The sequence below is a fragment of the Haliaeetus albicilla genome, chromosome 10, assembly GCF_947461875.1.
Source record: "Haliaeetus albicilla chromosome 10, bHalAlb1.1, whole genome shotgun sequence".
In the NCBI taxonomy this organism is placed as follows: Eukaryota; Metazoa; Chordata; class Aves; order Accipitriformes; family Accipitridae; genus Haliaeetus; species Haliaeetus albicilla.
This window is the reverse complement of record NC_091492.1, coordinates 31406741-31424823: the sequence shown is the minus strand read 5'-3', so window position 1 is coordinate 31424823 and position 18083 is coordinate 31406741. Positions and strand designations below refer to the sequence as shown.

Below are 18083 nucleotides of genomic sequence, written 5' to 3'. Positions count from 1 at the left end.
CCCGGGGCCGGGGAGAGGCCCCCAGCCCGCTGCCGAACGCGCCCCGGGGGCCGCCGCGGCTTCGCCCCCGGCGGGGCAGAGCGGGGCGGCCCGCGGGCGGCGGTCACCGGCGCCGAGCTACGTTTTCCGCCGCGGCCGGCAGGCGGCGCCCCCGTCCCGCCCGCCGTGCGGCAGCGCCGGCCCGGCGCGGGGAAGGAAGTGGCGGCTCCCCGCGGCGGTGGGCACGGCGCGGGCGGGGGAATAAAGCCGTCCGGCCGGCGGCCGCCGCGGCAGGGCAGCAGGGGTAGCGCCGGTGCCGGGGCTCTTTGCCTTTCCCGCTTTCTTCCCCCCCTCCCTCCGCCCTCCTCCCGCCCTCCCCCGCAGCGCGGAGCTGCGGCGGCCCGCCCGCCTCGCCTCCCCCCGCCTCCGCCGTCCCCGCGCCGCGGCAGAGCCGGCGGGTGAGGAGCTGCCTTGCGCCCGGCCCACCCTCGCCGGGGATTATGCCAGCGGAGCGCGGGCATGTCGGCAGGCAGCGACTCGTAGGCAGCGGCAGCCGCCGAGCCGCGGCGGCGGCGGCAGCAGCAGCAGCGGGAGCAGCAGCGGGAGCAGCAGCGGGAGCCGCGGCCGCTGCGCCCGGGAGCAGCCGGTGCGTGGTGGGGGAACGCGCGGGGGGGTGGGGGTGGTGGGCCGGCCCCGGCACCTGGCGGCCCCCGGCGGCCCCCGGTACCTGGCGGTCCCCCGGGCCGGCCCGGCCGTGCCTCAGCGGGGGCGGGAGCCGCGGCGGGCCCGAGGGCAGGGTGAGGGGGGGAAGGCCGAGCCCGCGGGGCGGCTTCAGCCTCCTCCCCCGAGGGGCCGGGGCGGCTCGGCGGGCGGCTCGGCGGGCGGCGGGGGAGGAGGAACGGCCCCTGCGGGCCGTGGCGCCGGCGGGTGGCCGGCCGGTACCTCCGGGCGCTCCCGCGGCCTGAGCGGGGTCGGGCCGTCTACGTCCCCGCCCGCGGCCAGCGGGATGCGTCGGCGGTAAAAGTTTCCCGAATAGAGGAGTAAATGACAGGGAGGGACAGGTCTGCTGCGCCGCGGGGTCTCCGGGCGGTGCGGCCATAGCAGCGCGCTGCCTCAGCTCCTAGTTACTGCACACAAAATAACGAAGGGCTCGTAGCCTTGCCCTAACGTACCCCGCTGGTGTACTAATGAGGTTTGGTCGTGTTACACCCCTCAGACTCCCCCCCCCCCCCCCCCCCATCCCGTTATTCCTTTCTCTCTGCGCTGGCGGGTCGTAGGCAGCAGGCACCTTTCTCCTCTGCCCTCGGTCGTGGTTTGAGTGTCGGTGTTTGACAGCCGGGGACGGGCACCCTCTGCACCGGGCATTTCGTAATGGCAGAGGGAACGTTTTCGGTAGGTCGTGGCTGGACGTGCAGGAAGCCGTGCCGGATGTCGGGGAACCGTGCCGGCAGCCTTCAAGTGCCATACGTGTGAGGCCAAAGCGGACCCTGCCCATGGGAGCGCCTTCGTCCTGGCCACAGCCCTCCTCGTCCTCCTGCCTCGGTTACTGCATCTCTCCGGCTTGAATTTCAACGAATTCAGCTTTGGCAGAGGCACCGGATGGAGTCTTGTCATGCGGTGGGGAAGGTGGTGGCCCACTGGCCCCTCGGACAAGGCCTGGCTGTGAGGAGGGGGCAAAGGCGCTGCCCGGGGACGGCCTCCCTGCCTGTGGTAGGAGAAGAGGGGTGAGACCTGCAGCAGCCTCACAGAAGAAACGCCTTTGACTAACTACAGCTGAGGAAGAACCTTGTGGGCTTTTGGGGCTTGAGACCCACCCCCCTGTGGTCACTGAACTGCTGGGTGGCTGACTGGAAACTGGCCTTTCTCCTGAGCCAGTGCCGCCCCTCGGGAGGGCAGGAGGAAGAGATTTTTCCCTTTAGAAAGAGCAGAATGCCCGTTCCTTAGCTGGATAATGAGTTACGAGAGGGGATCCTCTCTGCTGAGCCTGGTGGTCCTTTCTCCGGGCCTCCCTGTCACTTGACGGAAGAGCCCCTGCCTGGTGCTCCCAAACAACTGTGGGCTCCATTCTGGAGTATGCTGCTGTCCCACGGCAGCAGGCTACAGCATGAACAACTTTAGCTTTTTGTGCAGCTGCGGGAGGGTTAAAGCACGCCCTTCACTTCCTCGCCAACCCCTCTCACTCCACTGAAGAAGTGGAAGCACAGAGGAGCGCACTGAGGTGCTCAACCTGAGGCTGGAGCATCCTTACAGAGCCAGGAACGGGGAACCCTTCAGAGTAGTGCGCTGTTCGGTCAGCCACCCAATTCAGTCCTGTCACATTTTATGTTAAAATGCTATGATAGAGGCAAAGTTTATTTAAACTGTGTATTTAAGCAAAAAAAAAAAAAGTTTCTTCCTGTGTGAGTACCTGCTCTGAAGTGAGAGCTTCCATCTTCTATGTGCTCTGTGTGTCTGGAAGCAGCTAAGTGGGTAATAGCATGCTAAAAAAACGTCTTCAGTCTTTGAAGACATAATCTTCATGTGCTCAGCTCTGTACATGACAGTGGTTCAACAGAGCAACAGTAATAGATTAGTCTTCGCAGACATCAGGACTTAAATAGGAGGTGGTTTGATTGCCTGTTGAAATATCTATGGCCTATAGGACTCCTTATCCTCCTATTGCATACTAATTCCCTCTCTGAGCCCACATCTTTTTGCTCGTGCTGTATTTTTATCGTGTAGTTTATTTTTGTCATGACTGCGTTGTGCTCCCGAGTAACACAAGAAGACTGCGTTACAGAGTTCAGCGCTGGCTTCTGAGTGATTTTTTCCACTGTTGAATAGGAGACTGCTGTTTGTAGGGCAGCCTTTTTCCTGGCTTTTCCCAGCATTTAGCAGACCTTATGCCTGTGATGGTTGATAGATCGCTGTACAGCTGCTTATACTGACAGGTAACCAGCTCGTTGTCTTGGCCCCGGGCTGCTTGGTTATTGAAACGCCTCCTTGGGATATACAGAATAAAGAATGGCCAAGCATGAAAGCATGGTTGCAGACTTGTCCTGGCTTGCTGTTTTTCACAGGAATGCTGCTTTGTTGTCCTTGCAATGTGTTGTGATTGTGGCAGCTGAGAGGGAAAGAGAAATGAGCAAGCAAGGGCTGGAAATGCAGCTTGTTGTTCTTGCTTTTGATAGAGCAGACTTCTGGTAGGCTGCTAGGTTTCATCAATCATATTTAAGTTTCTGTCACTAACTTTTAATTAAAAGCATGGTTGATACCACTTTAATGAATGTACGGATGTTAGCCATCTTCATGCATAAAAATGCTTTTTAATTCCCTTACTATTCCCTTTATGGCCCTTAGATGCTTTTGTTACCATTTAAACAGCATACAGTAGCAGCTGTTTATCTTCTTAATATAACTTTTTCTTGCATCTGTGTTTGGGAAACAGTAATGGTTTGAGTAAACAATTCCCTGGTATCCTTTAACAATATTTTTTTAAGTAACTTGGCAGAAAGGATCTTAAGTGATGTCTAAATAGTGAACTCCAGGGCTCTTGCTGACAGTAGCCCTTAGCCTAATGTAACTGCTAAAAATTGTTAGTTGTTCTTCATGCTTACCTGAGGTGTTGAGGCAAGTAAGCAGCCCTCAATGTATGACTTTTGATTCTGATGAGCTTAACAAGGATCTTTTCCCCCAAATTATAACTTATTAAAATATCCTTTCTATTTTGGGTTTGCTTCTGATGGTGTGTATCAATGTCTTTGTCGCTTGTTGTGCATCTAACAGCCCGAGCGTTTATTGTGATTTACCATCTGGCATGTGGGAGTTTTATCTAACTTCTCGTTTTAGTTGACAGCGACCAGTTTGGAAAGACCTTGTCCTGATTTTTTTTTTTTTTTTAAATAGAAATTCTCAAAACTTACAACTGACAGTGGTGCTAAGGGGTTTTGAATTTAAATAAATAGTCTCTTTTTATTCAATTTGTTACTGCTTCTGTGAGTTGGCCAAATAGAGGAGCAGCACATCCTTCAAGCAAGTTAATTTAAAGAAGGTTCCTCTTATAAGTCCAAAACAGCATTAATCTCCCCCCCTGCATTCAAATAAAAATCTTGTCATTCAGTTGCTGTCTTGGCAGGCTGACTGGAAGGCTTCAGAAAATGGCAAGTGAAAGCTGATGCTTACTCCTGAGTGTAGTTTGACTCTTGCCATTCATGCATATTCACGGTAATGTCCTGTTCTAGGACCAGCATAATCCATTGAGAAATGTTTTTTTTCACATGATGTTTTTCTTTTAGGCTTCCTCTTATTTGAGACACATGCCTCATTTCAAGGAGAGGAACAGACATCAACGTCTTTCTTCTCTTTATTTTCTTAGAAGGGAAAACCAGCATCTAAAACCCATGGTTTTCTTAATAGCCAATTCCTCTAAATGGTGAAGATGCCTTCTAATTTAATTTTAAAGCTGGCTGACATAGGGTATGATGCAATTAATATTTCTGTTTAGCTCCCCAAATTAGTAAGATATGTCTAAATTTAATTTTGAGCCTGAAAGCATCTTGTAAACAAAAATGTTCTGTAGTATTCAGTGTGAATTGAAATGGAGTAATTAATGTGGGGGGAGGGAATAAATAAAACACTTTATTTTTAACTTTGTCTCCTGGGTGTTGGAGGAAATCCAAATGCCACAACATTGTACTGGGGCAGAGGAGTCTGTCTGAACTCACCCATGAACTGAGAGGGAATGTGGCTTCTCTAATCATGGTGTCCATGCCAGGAGTCCTACAAAATTTTAAATTAACAAAGTAATGATATTTAGATGTTCTTAATGTAAGAAGAACAAAACAATTTAGCATTGGGCCAGCTCAGATCCTATCACTTCAGGAGTTTTAATCAGTGTGATGCCAAGTCAATACGCAGAGCTCCTGAAGTCATACTTGTGCATTTTCTATAGGCAAGGGGTTTTGCTGGTGTGACTGTTTCGATGGTGGGGTTTTTTTAATAAAAAAATAAAAATATCCCTAGAAGCTCACAACAAAATGCTTCAGTAAATCACACTGCTCACACTGCGGAACTTCAAAACCAGTAGGGAAAAAGGTGTCTTTCTTTTTGAAGGGTGGCTGTGGGGATCCAGTGGCCCCTCCTGAGAGATGGCAGTATCTGGAGACAGAGCTGCTTCCTGCTCCTGCAACCCTTCCTGAGTAAGTTTGACACAGAGTCAAGCTTCAGAGGGGAGGAGAAATAAGAGGTTGCTTAGGCAAGTGGAGATAAATAGTTATTGAGCCTCTGTGGGTGCAGGGAGCTGCATGATTTGCCATGAAAGAGCAGGAAGAAATCTAATAAGCGCGGGGCTAAAACCTGCCCTGGAGAGCTTGGGCGCATCTGCGGAGACCCCAGCAAGAAGGTGCTGGCTTTGCGATGAAAGACCATCCAGGAGGGGAAATTTAGTGCCTCTTACTGAGAGGGAAGACAGCGTCTCCAGCGTGTGGGCTTCCATATGCAAGGGATGGTAATGAGCGTACAGTTACCTTGGGTTTGGTGGTTAAGGCAGCCCAGGTCAATGAATGGTGTGGAAAGCTACAGCAAAGCTGTCAGCCCTGGCAGGGTGCTCTCAAGTTCAGGAGTGAAGGTGTCGGGGTCATTGCTCCTGCGTCCTCTGGGCTGCTGCCTGGCGGGAGGGCACATACCAGCGCTCTGACTCTGCCGCCGCAATGCCACGAGGGACAGGAACGGAAAGCAAACACCTCGGCTGACTCAGAAGTGTGCTGGGCAGAAGGCAGCTATCGGGGTAGGAACGTGGGCTCCCTGAGCAGCGGCTGGGTCTTCCAACAACCCTTCGCAGCAAAGGCTGATCTTCAGCCTCTCCTTACCGAGCTAGTGCGTGAGGACTCCAAATTAGATTTTTTTTTTCTCTTTTCTTCTGGCTTTTAAAAAGCCTCCAGAAAATCTTGCTCAGACAGATTTGAACAGCTACAACAGCCAGAAATCTGCATCCTTGTGGACCTCAAGGATTCTTTTTTCACAAAAAGAACCCAACCCTGAGCACTGAGTATCTTGCATAGTGAGAACTCTGCACAGCTTTTACAGTCCTGACTTTGTTGTGCTTGGACAGCTGAGGTTGGTGAGTGCCCTGACGTTGTAAGCAGGAACCTTAAAACTCTCCTCTGCAGGAAAGCAGCTGAGCTTAGGTAAGTTGGAGAGACTCCTTTGATGCGACGAGGAAGTGATTTGCCGCTCATCCTTTTCTGTTCCTTTAAACAGCTCAGTCTCCTGTCTGAGGTCAGATATTGGGATTTCTGCTTGGGGGTTTTCCACCAGATTCTATAGTCTCGTCATGGGTGGGGGGAGCGGAGGTCCGGACAATCTAGTAATGAAACAAGAGGTAGTTTGCTACTAGCTGGGAAGGCACATCTGATCGTTGCAGTATAACTAGGAGGACTTAGGAAAGATAATAGTGAACGAACAGCTGAAAGTTTCATAATTAGTCATCGTGGCAGTGATTCTTGTAATAGACAGGGAAGTTAACTCTGATTTGTTTGGATTGCTGGCACTTACATAAGAATTGCTGAGCTTTGGGACACTAATTCAAGTATATTAGCTGACTTAACCCACAGAGGAATGACCTGAGAAGGCGTTTCTCTTTAATGGCACAACAGCTAATTTGGAGGATGGGAGCGTGTAATCACAATAGCACATTGAGCTCTTTGGCCTATCTTGGCGCTTTAGGGGCGAGGCTGTGTTATCTCCAACTCCAAAGAAGTTTGATATTTGCATGAGTGTTAACTCTGGATGTGTAGTGGGGCCTTAATTCCATTATGTGCTTTAAAAGGTTATGGAAGGTTTTCAGGTTTTTATAGTACAGCCGTGGTAAACTGCAGTTCAGCTTCTGCTGTGTCTTGTATGGGTTACTTGTAAAGAGTCTGGTTCGGGACTTCGTGGATCGCTCTGGGGCTTTTTTCAGATGATGTGGGATGGAGTCAGAGTTATCACTCCATAGGGAACCCTGAAGGGCTGTGGGCATTTCTTAAGAGGTAAAAAAATAATGGGCTGCCATCAGCCACTAGAATTTTGGAATTAACAGCAAAACGGTCTTATGTATGTATTTTGATATAGATGTGGTGTAATTATGTTTTATGTATGTCAGAAAACAATTCAATGGGAGTAACTTCACTTGTGATTGTCATTTGTTTCAAGATCAATACCTTAATAACTTAAATAACCTCCTCCTAAAGGTAGAAGCACTGCAGAATCATTTTCTCTATGTGGGTGGCTTACCTATTTTAATGCTACTTTTTTTTTTAAAGAAGGAAATAGACATTTTATATTTATCATATCAGATGAAATTGAAATCTAAATATTTACATCTTTTCACTGGATCTGAGGTTGAGCACCAGTTGTAGGCGTTGCCAAGCTGTTGTCTCCTTCACTGAGTAGGTTGATTTCTTCAGGGTGGTGGAGAGATGGAGCCTCATATTTCTGTCTATTATCATCTAGCCAGTCTCTGCATCTGGAAGTAGTTCCCTCTGTGGGCTTGGTGACCTGGCGTTATGTTCAGAGGGTGTTCTAGCCTAAACATGCTGAAAGCTAAACACGTGTTATCTCCAGCAGAATGCAGAGTTAACTGCAAACTGTGAAACGGGAGGGGGAGTTCAGGATACGAGTATGTAAATAACTCGGAGCTATTTTGTGAAAAAAGAACAGAAGGGGGAGGAAGCCCTCTCATTTGCTTTTTCTCTGCCATCCTCATCTCCTCCGTAGCACTCTCCATGGCTGACTTTCAGTGCTTTTTACAAGCAAAGGTGGAGGATTGCTTCTGTTTTAAACAAGGGTAAACCACTAGCAGACATCTGAAATGTTACAGGTCACAGTTCAGTAGAACCAACAGTAAAAATCCCAGAGTTTTCTGTTTCTAGTTTTGCTCCGTCTTCATTGTTTCCAGGTGGGTTGTTATTTTTTGAGCAGGGCTAGCATGATGGTTTTAGGCTTCTGATCCACCAAAGCAAACCGGTGGAGAAGGAGAAGAGCAGATAGCTTGTTTTGTTTTCCCTCTGTCCCTTGTTTTTAAGCATCGTTTATCCAAACTCCTGGGACCCATTATTTGTCTAACCTGTATCTGGATTGTAAAATATTGTTCCAGGTTTTAACTTCAACAGATGGTAAACGTCTTTCATCAAATATCCTCAAAAATGTATTTAACATGGACACAATATGTCTTTTGTCTGTTTGGGGACTACAGAATAATTTTTAATGCTGTCTTTTGCTTACATTTAATGCCTATAAATGGGCATTTCAAAAAGGCATATTTATCTAACACACTACCACTGTGAGAGGGAAGCGCATATTTGGGCAAGCCTACTTGAAGGATTAAACTTTTTAGTACAGATTCTGTGTGTTGCTCTGGCTTCCCAGTTTTAATCTATCATTTTGTTTAGAAGAGCAAGAGATGGTTTGACTTGCCTTGCTGAGGGTGTCCACTTTGGTATCTCCACTTGATGCTCTGCTCAGAGAAATAGTAGTATTGGAAATGCAGCATCACTGTGTTGGGGTGCAAGGGAAGAAAACTCTGGATAGTAAAACTTTTCAGAGTTATATAGTCTTATAAACTGATTTCTAACAGCAATAACTATTTATGCAAAGCTGTACAGAAAACTGCTCCCTGTGTTTGATAGGTGCTTTTCCTTCTGTGCCTGGCCTTCAGTAGACCTCATTAGGTCAAGAGCCAGGTCTTCTGCATCATGTCTGCAAAAACATCTGGGCAGAGAGGATGGAGGGGAAAGAGCTGCCTTCAGTCCTCCTTCTGTCCTTCTCCTTCATACGGTTCCCCCAGCAGAAAAAGGAGCTTGACATAAAGGGGAGATTTCATTGTCTGATGAAGCATCTGTATTATCAAAGGTAGATGTGTTAGAGCACTTTTTTTTTTTCCCCTGCTGTCTTTTGTTGTCTGTATGTCATTTTGCTGACAGAACTTGTGTTTTATTCCTTGTTATCAAAGTAGAACTGAAAGAAAGGAGGTAATGTTTTATCTTAAACATTGTTACCAAAATCATCAGCTAAACTGTGTTCAGAGGGTATTTTTATTTCTGGTTTAAAGGCTGAATATAATTTGACTTTTAGACCTCCCGTTCTTTGTAAATCAAGTTTATGGTACCAGCAGCTAGGAGGGTCAGCTTCTGATTATAACAGGTTTGGAGCCACTGAAAAAACCTCTTGAAATCAGTTTGACAACTGTTTGCGAACCACCTTTGTAATATTCCTGTCAAGTATTCTGCAGAGGTCTTTTGCAGCAAACTTGTAGATCTTGTAGATGTCAGTCCTTCCTGCATATTTCACTTAACCTGCTCTTAAACTTCCTAGAAGAATGCATGTAGACAAGCTTTTCAAAGCCTTTTCAGAATTTATTTTTACGTGGAAACCTGGGATCAGCAAGGCAAGAGTTAACTAAAACGGCTTGTGCTGCGCTGGGGGAGTGCAACCTGTTGGTGCTCAGAGCACCTTGCAGAGAGGTGCTTTTTGCTTTGGTTTGGGTTTCCTTGAGGTTAAATCCCTGTTTCTCATCAGGGTTTCTTGCTTTATGTAGCCCAGGCGGGTATCTGCGGACTTGCTGAGCGTCCGATTTGCAGCCAGGTGAGGCGTACCCAGCTGGCCGCAGGTGCGAAGCACTGCAGGTGGCAGCCGGGGTGAGCTGGGCCACTCTCTGGGTGCCCAGACTCAGCCAGGGGAAGGCAAGGGAGACTAACTGGTGCTTGTTTAAGCTTTATCCCTGCCGTCTGTATGGCAGCAGCTGGCCTGAACCGCCTGGCTTGGATAACTTGAGCAGCTACTAAAGGCAGTATAAACACAGGCACGCACTACAGAGCCCAGGGGCTTAGCATTGCAGTTATCATAAGGTATTCCATCTGGAGGTGAAAAAAACAGCCCTTACAGGGTTTCTTTATCTCGAGGCTGGCAACGAGTGCAGAGTGACTGACATATTTCCATTTGACTCATCTGTTGTCAAAATGGTGACACCCTTGAGTCACATTAAAAATGAGACTATGTAGCTGAATTGGCACATCATTCTGATAAGCACGGAGCAGGTGTTTGTTGGTTTTTTGGTTTTGTCCTTGTTAAGAAATATTTTTTCCCCCTTCCCTGAGATGGGATGAAATTGATTAATGCTATTGCTAATGTTCTGGGTTAAAAATAACAGGAGAACCTGATTCAGTTGGAATGCTGGATGTTAGCTGTAAAGATGTTCAAATAACCTGCTTTACAACTATTTAAAACCCTAAAAATAAAATACAATGAAAAAAAAATTAGTGCCCAGTAGCCAGATGGTTGAAAAAGAACACCCCACAATCAATGAGGCAATATGTAAATATTTTCGATCATTACCACAGTACTGCTGTGTTGACATTGAAATTCAGAGTGCTATTCCATGGGACTCCTCATTGATCAGCAGATGAGCTCTGATAAAACAGAGGATAAAAGCACAATACTGAGCATTATTATGGATTGTGGGTTTCGTTGACAAGGACAGCCTTCCATCAAGGTCTATGAATGGATTTCAAACCCTCTTTGAGCAAGTTACTGAGACACTGTGTTTCTTCCCTGGCTGTCAAGTATCAATTAAATGGTGTATTATTTCTCGAGCTGCTTTATTTAAGGTGAAATACTGCAGTCAACTAATTTTTCTGTGCTAATTATGACATTTGTATGGGAAGGGGCAAGGTGGAAGTTGATGTAGAGTTCTCTGCTTGAAATACACCTAGCTAGAAATGACTGGAAAGCAATATAAATCAAATGGTTGAATTAAAATAAATTTTTGAAAAAAAGGTCCTCCTAAAAGCAGGCTGTAGAGACCCTGTCTGGCTGATTCACTTAGAAAACTTCACAGGGGTGATAGCATTCTCATGCATAAAACATCAAGTGCCTTTAGCATACACAGGTGCTGAACCCACCAAGAGGCTTTTTCTTTTTTTTCCCTGCTTCCTCCACTTTTGTGCTCCTGGAAAAAAACTCTTGTAGGTTATGCTTCTCTCAGAGGGGAGTTTGAAACTTGGCTCTGAATAGGTGCTTATAAAAGCTGCGTTTTAAGATCTGAATCCATAACTGCCCACCTCAAAAACAATACCATGCCAGGGTGGAGCAGATGCTGCTGTTTGCAGTTCCTGGGATCCCACTGTGGAGGCAGGAGGTCGTCCTCTGTCCTGGAGGGTGTGGGGAACAGGTTGCCACTGTTGGTGTGTGATGTTACATGTGAACTCTTCCCACTTTAGACTCGTGAGGTTCATAAAAATCTTTTTAGGGTGCATATAGAATGTAGGTTTTTTTTAATGTATTTTTCTTGCAGCCTAATCAGAGCAATGGGTTGTAACGCTTCACACCCCAGTCTCCGATTTCATGTAAGTGAATAATGACTTGTAAGAAAGGAGGAAGAGGGCTTTACAAATTAAAAGTTTCTTACAGCTACAGCGAAGTCCAGACCCCAGGCAGCTTTTTGGAAACATTTTGCTGTTTGCTTTCTCTCACTTCCCCTTGGGTCTGGCTCCTTACAGTGAGGGCAGGACCCTGTGTTCCTTAGGGAACATAACCCTAGAGGCACTTTGGTGGGTCCAGATACTACAAGCATCAGACAGGGGAAAATGGTCTAGGTGCCTTTCCAAGCTGCTCATATTTTCTAGTTAATTGCTGCATTTATCTTGCATGTTGATTAATTTCCTGGCATGTCCTGGAGCCTGTTCCTCTGATTATAGTCTTCTTCAGGATTTTGAATTTATTTCTGTCTGGTTCGTTGCTTTTCAGTTGCTCACTTATATCCCCTTATTGTTTTAGGGTGACTAACTGACAGGAGAACAGAAAACACCTTCTCTGAAGATAAAGGACTCTTGTGACTATCTGTGTTCTGAAACTGATGCTTCCAAACCATGGGCATGCCGTGTTTGACCACAGCTGACACTTGTTAGGGCTTAGTATTTGTTCATGCAGATTGTGCAAAAGCAGTAGGCTGAGCTAAAACAGCTGTGGTGTTTGCTGGGAACAATTTTGCTAGTTCATTTATCCCTGCAAGATAGTGCTGTCAGTGTCTCTGACTTTGCAGAAACAGCATGCGAATCTCACTTTCTATTGCCTTTGCCCTGGCTCGACAGGAGTCTTGATCTCGGGCGCGAGGCCGGTGCATGTTCTGGTCTGTGGTCCTCACCAAGTGTGTTTGTTCAGGTAACAGCGAGGTGGGAACTCTGCCCGTCCCCCCAATATAAAGTTTTGTAGTGGTGGCAGTGATAGTACCTCTTAGGAGAAAGAACTGAAAAGTGGAGCGCAACACATCAGTTAAGCAGAGAAGCCTTCAGAAGCCAGCAGAAAGCATCTTATAATTAATCGTCCTCCATGAAAAGGTAAATGCCAGTTCTGTTAGTGTAATATAGTGTTTTCAACATTTGTGCTAAGTATGAGCTGCTTGCCACCTGCTGGGTGGCACCTCTTTCTCCTTGCAAAATGTATTTGCATGTGAATCTGTCTGCTAATAGCTGTGGTCTGCTTTCACATCCTTGGGTGATGAACTGTCATGCTGCTCCAAAGCCAAATGTGGCCTTTGTATGGGTTCATTTCTGAGCCCCTCTGATACCCAGAGACTTTGTTGGAGAGATGCTTCCCTGAAAGCCTTTTGAGAAGGGGAGGAAGTTTGTAATGCTCATCTTTGCAAATCACCCGTAATAAAAATATTCTTCTAGCCTTTTGGGAACTGTTGCATTAACTCATGTTTCTCAATGTTTTCGTTGCGTTGCTTTTTCCTCGTGGTTTGCTTCGGACAAATGTGTCCCTTGTTTAATATTGCTGAAGTCTCCCATGCTTTAGTAGTATAATTTTAAAACAGAAGCAGTTTTAACTGTGCATTTGATTACCACTTACCACAAAATGTTTCTGAAATGCAGACAGAGTTAATTATTATCAATCTAGAAGAGGCTTAAAACTGACAGGTTTTGAGTAAAAAGTTTGCATTGGTCATCTGTTTTCACACCTAAAAATAAGTAAATTAAGAGTAGCATCAGTGAGGCCTCTGCATACTGCAGTGACTTTAAAAAGTGATGACTTGGGAATACAGTTGAGGTGAATTGTGCATGATTATTCCAGAAAACAAGTTTTATAAGTATGTCATAATGTCCTAGACTACATTAATTATCTATTGCTTTCAGTGTTTACTGTAGAGAAAATGCTGGTGTTTACGTTTTCCCAAAGGCAATACTTTCAGTTTCTATTGTTCAGAAATGTTTTTGCTTTTAATCACTTTTGATTTCAGTACTGTTAGCAAGTGTGTAGAGAGCTCTGTCTTTCTGTTTGGAATAATTGTTTCAGACTTGCTGTCACTGAGAATAAGAAGTTTTGTCATCCTTCCCCAATCTACAAAAAAAGGAAAAAACCCAACCCTGAAACAAAAAAGAATAAAGCAGGTAGGAAGATTGATTTTCTTAAATTAAGGAGGTTTTGTGTCCGCTGTTCCAGGTTTGCATAGCTACCCAGTGAGGTTTTCAAGATTGCCCCCACAGTGGGTCAACTGAACACTGAAACTCTTTCTGAAACCCTGGGTCCAGGCCCCTGCTAATTCCAAGAACTGCGCTCTGCTCTGCAAAACCAGTGAAATGGAGCAGGGCTCTGGGCCAACTCCATTTTTTAAAATTTATTTACTTAAGTGTAGGTTATGATGGATGTTCCTTTTGGGAGGATGTTGTCTGGCATATCCAGCATGTATAGAAACTCGCCTAGTTTGTGAAAACAAATGTAGAGTGGGTATTGACGAATCCTGATGCACTTGATGAGGAGTGAATTGTTGTATAACATTTAAAAAGTGACAAGACTCAATCAGACTAGATGTATATTGCATTAAAAAACTATGTAGATATAATTAATCCTTTTAAAAAAGAAAGGTAATGTGAGGATTCTTGTTTACTTGCAGATCAGTATGGTAGAATGGCTAAAAGGACTAATGAAGCATTTGCTTTCCTGGAAAAGCATTTAAAAGTTCAAATGCAAAGCAAGATTAAAATGTTATATTTGAATATATTTCCATCATACAGATTTGAATAGGTGATTTAGAGAGAAGATCCTTTGGGCTTTAAATCATCACATTGTGTATAACAGTAGGGGAAGAAATACTTTAAATTTCCCTTTATGAAAAAAAAAATTACTTAAAGGGTTCCTTAAGAATTTAGTGGGTTAATTCTGCCCCAAAGCACGTGCACAAATTCTTGACACAGGTTTCTATCTCTCAAATCATCAAATATTTTTCTTCAGTTGATTTCAAGATGTAATTTTAAAAGTAGTAATGATTTTCACTGTTAATTTTGTTGTAAGCCTGCAGAGTCCATTTTATTTATGACCTGGTCTTGACTGTATTAATATTGGGAACAAGAGTGATAGTCAACAGAAGAAAACTAAGATTCAGCTTTGTAGCACATTGCAGTCATATTTGGGTGACATCAAGGAATGGCATCCAGTGAGTGTGTAAGACAACTGCATCTATGTATGTGTATTACAAATACTGAATTGTAGCTCATCCTGGATAGTTGGATAGGGTTGGCTGTTCATACTTGGTGCTTTCAACTCTCAAAGTGCCTGGCAAAGCTAAGCAAATGATGTAATACCATTGTGGGGCAGGAGTGTTTCCTCTGTGCTGCGCAGATGAGGGTGCGGATATGTGGTGGCTGCTTTGAGACCACAGTGGAAAGCTGTACATGAGCCAGACCTGGCACATGGGAATCCCTTGTCTTTGAAACTCAGATCAGACTCGTAAACCATGGGACTACAGACTGGACCTACAGTTTCCAGCTCAGATAGATCCACATCTAATAGTTGCATCACAGAAGGTTTTGAGATAGGTTAGGTGACTTGATGCCCAACACTTTCAACTTTTATTTTTTTAAACCCCGCCTGGGAAAGCAGAAGCGGTGTTTGGGCTCCATGCAACTGGCTCAGCTGTGAATCAGCAAATGATGTTAATAAGCATTTGTGGACTAAATATATTTTTAAGCTGTCTGGCTGCTTGCTCTTGGTGAGATCTCTGAGATTAATGGTCCTGAAATGTTACTCACATTTGCTCTTCCTCCAGGATGAATCTGACCTGTGCAAGCACTATTATTTTTTAAAATTGCTGTGAAGAAGGTACAAGAGTAAAGAGCGGTTACTTTTTAAAAAATTGTTGGTAAGACATAAATCTGTCTGTTACCTTTAACTACAATACCCTGCTTCAGTTATCAGGGGCTTTTCCAAGCATTTCAGGTCCTTTGGTGCAGGGGGTGGAGTGTGTTGGTGTTTTATTTATTTTTTTGTATAACCCTTTCATTGTGGGTGCTGGTCTTAAGGCTTGGATCCAGGTCCCAATCGAGGAGATGCTTTTTTTGTGTGGACGTGGACCCAGATTTGCATGTTCTGGTGCAAAAATGCAGCTCCTGCTACAGGGAAGGACAACTCTGCCCTTCCTGACCCAAAGGGGAAAGAAATATTTCTGCTGCTGGGGAGTTCAGCGAGTTAAAGGCAGCTTTAATCTGAGCGGGTGGTTTTCAGGAGCGCATGTGGGAGCTGCTGAGGCCGTCCTCCCCCCAGGAACAGGCAAGCTATCTTCTGATCTCCGTCGGCCTCCTGAAACTGTGCTGGCTGCCCGTGGGTCACTCGTCAGGGGAACGGCTGCAAGTACTCCAGCCTTCCCTTCTCCGTTCGCCCTGTTAGACCTTGCGCTACCGAGAGCCGTTGCTCTGTTCTGGCTGTCGCTCGGAGGACAGCAGGGACAGAGAAACCAAAAAATTAAAGACTACCTAAAGGAACTTGAATATACTTGGGGAGATCTAAGAAGAGAGGTGAGTGATGGCTGGGAGCGGGGAGCACGTGTGTGTGGCCTAAAGTGCAGACTAGATGCTTTAAAAGCAGCATTAAAAACAGTTTCCAGTGGTTGGAGGTAATGATGAGACTCTGCCTGAAGGAATCTTAGAAAGGCAACGGGCCGCTTGGCATAGCGGCCACATAAGCTGCTCGGCAGGTAACAGTTACAAGTTCCTTCTGGCCCTCAGCGCTCCTGACAAAAATCAGCCTTGGGGGAAAACAGGTAGCTGATGGCTGGAAAACGAAGTATAAAGGGGCTGCCTGGGATTGACGTTTCCTGAGCTGTGTGGGAAGGGAGCTGGATCTGTCCTCCTGGGTGCTGCTGGTTCATGGCCTGTGTCTCTGCCATTCCTCGGGCCTGGCTGTGCTGTCCTCTGCGGCGGCCATGGGAGGTGCCTTCTCCTCATCCTCCTCCAGGTGTGGAAGGACTTGTGGCGTTTATAAAGGCAGCTCCAGTTCTGTTCCACCCTTGAATGTGGGATCCTGCCTGGTCTCTGGGGAGCTATCTGGAAGAACGCTACAATGGGATGTTTTTTGTCTGTGATGTCCCCTTTGTGGAAATTGTTCAACACCCTATGTAAAAGGGAAATGCTTTGGGGGGAAGTTATAGTATTGTACAGAGAGAGCACATGAGAGTGGTCAGTGCAATGTGCGTGTGTGTGTATTTTCTTCTCTCTCTCTTTTTTTTTTTTTTTTTTTTTTTTTTTTAAATTTCCATGAGTTAGAGATGACGATGACTCATGGCTTGGAACGCACTTTAAATCCCTGAGGTGCTCATTGCCGCCTACTATCACGTATTGAATTTCTGACATACCGGAGGGATGTCTGCAGAGAAACTCTGATGTGCAATTATAAAATGTTGTAGCTTTATGTTGTTTGCATAGGAGCCATTAGCATGAGGTAACTGTGAAAATAATGCAGCTTTATTCTTCCTGTTGATTTCCCATGGGCATGGCAGTTAAGCAACTGTGTTTTATCTTTCTCTAGAATGTTGACACATGTGGACCAACAGTGACATCCTTTTTCAGCAATGCTGTCTTTACTCACTCCTGCATTCAGAAGCATCTAGAGAGATTTTTTGCAGAAGGTAGGTTCTGGCATTTCAGCTGGATGGCTGTTCTTTTTCTTCTGTATTAGAAAAAAACATTTAGATGTTACTAGGTAGAATGGCAATGAGTCTGACGGATACTAGCTTGCTGCTGATGAGAGAGGGGTTTAACCTTAGCTTGGGTTCCACTTGAATTAGATGCTCAGGGGGAAATGTGCTAAAATGGACTGTGGAAGAATGGCTGTATGAGTTGCCTTTGAGAAGGACTTGGCAGTCACAGGACATGGTTATCTTAAACTGCATAGACATGTATATTGGTAATAAACGTATTTTAAAGAAAACTGAGGCTTCCTACCTTTTTCTGCTTAGTCAGCATCCTTGTTTATTGAAAACTTTCAAATAAATAAATTAAAAGGGAGAATGGCTGCATGGGATGTGCAATTAACATAATGTTTTTGTGTATATTTAAATCTTGTGTGGGTCTTTTCTCCCAAAAGATCTTAACCTTGTTGCATTTTATTTGTGTTGAAATAAACAGTGTGCAGCCTCTGGTACTACCATAAAACTGTTGTTAATTTCTACCTTTTTTTGCCCTCTGAACTTTTAATTTGCTTTACATTGCCAAGAGGATTGACATGCAGAACTTCCCCAGTAAAGAGTGTAGATGGGAAGCAAGTCCCCTGTGGTGTGTTTTAACAAGTAAATGTTAAGAGATTTTATGGATGTATGTACCTGCTACTCCCTTATGCTGTAACCTTTGGAGTGTTGCTTGTGGGTTCACTGTGTATGTGTCCAGCTTTCACCAAACCTCTTCTCTGTGAATTCTAGAAATGTGCATCAGTGTTAAATCTGCCGACAAAATTAGTGGCTGAACAGGAGTTTTTCAGTAGCTCGGGTGTCAGCCTTTAGACTGACTGTATAGTTTTGCATCTTCTTATTTTCTTCCAGTATGTTCCTCACCATTCTTTTTTTTTTTTTTTTTTCCCCCCTCTATCAGAAAGGGTGTTTTTAACTCTTAACTCCACCAAATGTTTCTCTGTGGTATAGCTGCTCTGTGTTTTTGCTGCTGAATGCTAAAACTCAAAAATTGCTGGTTTTTGCTTTAAGGGCAACGAATTGCTGGGAAGAACAGAGAAAGGATAAATGAGTTTGGGTCTGAGACTGTTCACTTACCAGACTGAAATGTATTTTCAGTTTCTCCACATCTATACCTTGGGGTCGCAGCACTTAC

General features: G+C 45.5%; 1 protein-coding gene across 12 annotated transcripts in view; it reads left to right on the top strand.

Moving 5' to 3' along the window:
• Positions 1-18083, top strand: part of PITPNM2 (phosphatidylinositol transfer protein membrane associated 2) — a 142536-nt gene that overhangs the window by 58 nt on the left and 124395 nt on the right. For 5 of the 12 annotated variants that reach the window (XM_069794801.1, XM_069794800.1, XM_069794802.1 and 2 more), the window contains exons 1-2: positions 206-625; positions 16792-16891. The gene's annotated coding sequence lies outside the window, so the exon portion shown is untranslated. Of the gene's footprint in view, positions 1-205; positions 626-5924; positions 6144-6842; positions 6987-13267; positions 13383-16791; positions 16892-18083 lie in introns of those variants that run through there. The other 7 variants (XM_069794805.1, XM_069794804.1, XM_069794803.1 and 4 more) reach the window with 6 other exon arrangements.